Raw genomic sequence first — 6000 nt, forward strand, 5'->3', positions numbered from 1 at the left:
AAAATAGAAAATTTTTTTCTCACTTTGTGGGCCTGTCAAGTGCACAAAAAAAATCTGTGAAAATTTTTGACTTTCTAACGTAAAAGCTTGAAGTTTTCCTTGCAAAATCTTTTATTAAAAATGTTTCTACGATTTTTTGTTACTGATTTATCGCGGATTGAATAAGAAATGAGGATTTTGACTTTGATTGCTCATACTTCCCTTAGAAATCATCGTATCGCAATTCAAAAAATAGATTCTTAAAGCTGAAACTTTGTTCTATTGAACGGTATAATTGCCAAATTTTTTTAAATAACATGTAGATATGATACAAATGGATGAAAATAATGTAAAAATTCAGGTTTTAAGCTTTAAATTTAAATTTTGTTCATTTATAACAAAGTTACAGCTGCTTGAATTTTGCCTATTTTTAAAGATTTTAGTGTTTCTTTAATTTTTGTGAGAAATATATAATTTACTTTTACTTAAATATTATTAATTTTTATGTAAACAGTAATTTTTTGTAACTAATTATTAATTTGCTAATTTAATAAAAATTTAATTTGTTGTTATTGCTAATTTCGTGAATAATTAAAAAATAAAAAATAAAAATTTTTTGCAGATCTTTGCTTAACACTACAAAATGGGTGATATCAGTACAAAATTACCTTTTTCAAAAAAGGTAAAAAAAGGCGCCAAGTACACGCAATGTATTTTGTAAATTTAAAAATCCAACCTAAGTGGTAGCTTTATTTCTTTTTCACAAAATTATATTACTTAACTTAACTCAAGTGACATATATTTCAAAAAAAGATATAAAATCTTTAATTTCTTCTTCACAAAATTCTATTACCTATTACCTATTCAAGGGTCTTCCTATTCCAACCCAAGTGGTAATAGCTTCTTAATTCTCTTTAACAAATTTTTAATATTACAAAGAATTATTTTAATTACAAAGAATTAAAGAAGTAACAGTAAAAAATAAAAATATTTAATTATAACAAAATAAATAAATTTTTATTGTAAAAAAACTTGGCGCTGCTAGACTTTAAAATTTAAACATTAAAATTTAAACATTAGTACTAGATTTTTGATTGAATAAAAAACAATAAACATAATTTAGGGAAGAATGCGACAGGAGTAAAAGCAAAAAACAGATTCTCTTCGTTTTTAAGATCAAATATAAAACATTTTAAAATAAAAAAATATTTATTTCAGAATAAAACGTTATTTATTCTAATAATAAGGATCTATTTTTTAGAACAAGCAGTCGAAGACAAAGAAGTAATTTATTGTTTTAAATAATTCCATATATTTATAAATAAGAAAACGAATGTAGTTGATATCTTTTACTTGAAATAAAAAAATATTTTCTTAAATTATGTGTCTACATTCCTATTGCCATTGAGCGGCGCGGTGTACCAAATCCAAAAATATGTATTTTTTACGGCCAATTAAATGTAGACACATAAATTAAAAAAACATTTATTGGTTTAAATTAAAGATATCAACTACATTCGTTTTCTTAATTTTAAATATATCGAATTATTTAAAGTAATAAATAATTTCTTTGTTTTCGACTGCTTGTTTTAAAAAAACAGATTCTCTTTATTTTTAAGATCAAATATAAAACATTTTAAAATAAAAAAATATTTATTTCAGAATAAAACGTTATTTATTATAATAATGAGGATCTATTTCTTAGAACAAGCAGTTGAAGACAAAGAAATAATTTATTATTTTAAATAATTCCATATATTTATAAATAAGAAAACGAATGTAGTTGATATCTTTTACTTGAAATAAAAAAATATTTTCTTAAATTATGTGTCTACATTCCTATTGCCATTGAGCGGCGCGGTGTACCAAATCCAAAAATATGTATTTTTTACGGCCAATTAAATGTAGACACATAAATTAAAAAAACATTTATTGGTTTAAATTAAAGATATCAACTACATTCGTTTTCTTAATTTTAAATATATCGAATTATTTAAAGTAATAAATAATTTCTTTGTTTTCGACTGCTTGTTTTAAAAAAACAGATTCTCTTTATTTTTAAGATCAAATATAAAACATTTTAAAATAAAAAAATATTTATTTCAGAATAAAACGTTATTTATTATAATAATGAGGATCTATTTCTTAGAACAAGCAGTTGAAGACAAAGAAATAATTTATTATTTTAAATAATTCCATATATTTATAATTAAGAAAACGAATGTAGTTGATATCTTTTACTTGAAATAAAAAAATATTTTCTTAAATTATGTGTTTACATTCCTATTGCCATTGAGCGGCGCGGTGTACCAAATCCAAAAATATGTATTTTTTACGGCTAATTAAATGTAGACACATAAATTAAAAAAACATTTATTGGTTTTAAATTAAAGATATCAACTACATTCGTTTTCTTAATTTTAAATATATCGAATTATTTAAAGTAATAAATAATTTCTTTGTTTTCGACTGCTTGTTTTAAAAAAACAGATTTTCTTCATTATAATAAATGATTTTTTTATTTTTAAATAAATACATTCTTATTTTAAACTGTTTCATATTTGATCTTAAAAATTATGATATTTTTTTTCATTCAAATAATAATTTTTTCTAAACAAAATAACGTTTTTCTAAACAAAATAAATATTTATTTAAGTCAAAAAATTTAATTTCAATAAAATGTATTTATTTCATCGAAAAAAATTTTTTTATCACTGTATATATCTTATTCAATGCTTTACCATATTTGTGATATCTATCTACACGGAAAAAAAGACTTGGTTGAGATAACAAAAAAAATGGTCGCCTCGACCAAGTGCCTTGATTATATATGCGCCAGCTGATATCTTGGTCACATATACCAACGGCACTTGGTTATACTGCCATAGTTGGAGCAACCATAGTACTTGGTTATACTGCCGTAGTTGGAGCAACCATAGTACTTGGTTGGACCATCCAAAAGAAATTGGTAACACACATCGGTGATTTCCCTTTCTTCCGTTCGTCTGCGACGACGGCGGCGATGGTGACGATGACGATGACGACGACGACGACGAAGATTCGCGCGGTCGGCACCGCGGGTCCGCCGGCGATTCCCGCCGCGCTTCCGTTCTCCAAGATACCGTTCGCGTTTCACCGCGACCGATACCCGCACACGACGCCGATGAAAAAAATCGTCAACGACGACGCAACGACAGGTCGAACGACATCCGCGTAATGTCAGCACGTTCAGTCTTCGACTGCAGTGCAGCCATGCTGCCATGGCTTAATTCACCAAGAACTTGGTTAAACTAGCTACGGTCAGCTACGGTAGCTGGTTTGTGAGAACTAATTTCTGGGTGACCAATCAGAATACAATTTCTTGGTTACCTCAACTAATTGTGTTGATTATAAGCACCAATAGTTCCTACCAAATTTGAATCGTGAAACAAATTAAGTGTACATGGTTACGGCAACCAAGTCAAAGGTTGTAGTTACCAATATATATGTAACCAAGAAAAACTTGGTAAATTCAACCAAGCCTTTTTTTCCGTGTAGTAATCGATAAAGTATGTTTATAATCATGAATACCATATTTGTGATATCTATCTAGTAATCGATAAAGTATGTTTATAATCATGAATCTTTATCATATCCGGTCAATAGCTTATTGACAAATATTGGATTCCTGTTTCTAAGATCGGTTAGATTTCTCTTTGAAAAACACAAAAGTACAGCGGAATATTCCTCACAATGTATTCTCTAGGAAAAAAGATTATATATATAATTGTATATAATTATATATAATGCAATTATATATGAATTTTATCTATATATTTCTATATATATAAAATAGATGTATGATCTTTATACACTCTTAAACTATTCGACCGAATTTTTATCAAAAGTATATAAAATAGGGGTATTGGTCAACATGAAAACAGCTAAAGCTGGTCAAATGCTCGTTAAATTTAAAAATGCTTGCACAGACTTGTAAATCTTAGCAAATTACATAAATTTACATGGAAAAATTGCAATACAATCGTTTTGTTAGGTTAGGTTAGATTTCGACTAAATTCACAAGTGTGAAAAGAAATATTAATTTTGAAGAACTTGTACTTTTGCAAGTTAAACATTAAATTTTAACCCCAAGTGCGTGTACTTTAATTTTTATCATTTACATAACAATCCTGTAAAATAACTTGATTTATTTCAACTAAATGTACAAGTCTGTGAAAAGAAATATTAATTCTTCGAAATTAATATTGTAAAATTGTCTAAATTTTTTATGTGTAGTAGCTTATGATCTGAATATAAAATGTTATGAGCTCAAGGCCAACCTATGGACAGTTTTTGAGCTACAGCCAGTCAAACACGTAAAAAGTACAACATATTAAAGTTTTCAAAATAGTTCAGTTATTTTGACTATTGAAAGGCATAAACGACTGTGTATGTGGAAATAGTACATGTATGAATAAAGGAAAGTCATTTAAAGCAGTTAATATGTTGAATCATTAATATATTGAATAGTTTTTACAGTATGTACACACACACACATACACACACACACACACACACACACACACACACACACACACACACACATTAATATTATACTGGGCCACGGCTGGGGAGTGGGAGATGAGGGCGACGGAGAAGACGGCCCTCTCTAATAACCCTCATGCGATGTACTAGGGTGGGAATATGTGCGTCAATCGTAGGCTGACGAAATTCAATGTCCTCCATGAGACGGATAAAGTGCTCCCGCGTGTCCAATTGGTGGGTCATTAACAACCTGTTCATTTGACCTAACTGGTATGGAAAATCTGGAATTTCGCTTTCCATAATATCTTGAGCGTCTCGCAGGCCTTCACGCGGAGACATGACAAAAACTGCAACATAAAAAAAATGAAAGGAATATAATTACATGTGACTTCTTTATTATATGAAAAAATGTCTTAAAGAGATGAAGCAATTCTGAATTTTGATATACATAAGAAATAATGTTCGACAATTATTGGACATGTTAAAAAAATTAAATGTACTAATACATTTTGGCATTAAATAAAATAGTCTGATAATTATTTAAGATGTAAAGAAAAATATTAAATGTATTCATACTTTTTAATACATAAAAAGAAATAATCTTTATATATATAGATTGAAGATGTTAAGAAAAATTAAGTAATATATTTTAATACATAAAAAGATATTATCTTTATTGAAGATGTTGAGAAAAATTAAATGTATTAATACCTTTTAATACATAAAAAGAAATAATCTTTATTATTGATGTTAAGAAAAATTAAATGTACTAATATATTTTGGCATAAAATAAAATAGTCTGATAATTATAAAGATATAAAGAAAAAAATTAAATGTATTCATATATTTTAATACATAAAAAGAAATAATCTTTATTATTGATGATGTTAAGGAAAATTAAATGTACTAAGGCATGGTTGCACCAACGCCGCATAACTTTGACCTTAGCTTAATTCACTCTTCGTCTCTTTCTAAGCAAAATAGTTAGACTAACTTTGACTTTTATTTCATCTTTTCGTTGTTCTATTTAAGAAGATACTTGAAATATGTTATAACTGAAGAAAATTATGACTGATCATGCAATTTGTAATTGTTACATATATCGTGAGTTTCGTAAAACAGCATATCACAAGTCAGTCATTTCAAACTGATTCTTGACGTTGACCATATGATGACATAAAATTTATCATTACGATCGGGAGATGTACATTACTTACTGCTTTTTCAGCCCGTGGAATCTGAAAATATCGATACCGCAACGTTTTTGTAACTCTGGGCACTCTGGGCACTCTTCGCACGATCTGTAAAATTAATTAAATTAATAATATTTGCGAAATATTCGCGAAATTAATAATATTCGCGAAATATTCATTAAAAGTACAGAAATATTTAATTTGGCCAAAAGTGCTTTTTGGCCAAAAGTGCTTTTTGGCCAAAAGTGTTTTTTGGAAATTTGCGGTTCTTTAACAATTACGATCCGGAGATGTACATTAGGGG

The sequence above is a fragment of the Temnothorax nylanderi genome, unplaced genomic scaffold (assembly GCF_030848795.1).
Source record: "Temnothorax nylanderi isolate EJ_2023f unplaced genomic scaffold, tnyl_v1.0 TNYL_tig0100_pilon, whole genome shotgun sequence".
In the NCBI taxonomy this organism is placed as follows: domain Eukaryota; kingdom Metazoa; phylum Arthropoda; class Insecta; order Hymenoptera; family Formicidae; genus Temnothorax; species Temnothorax nylanderi.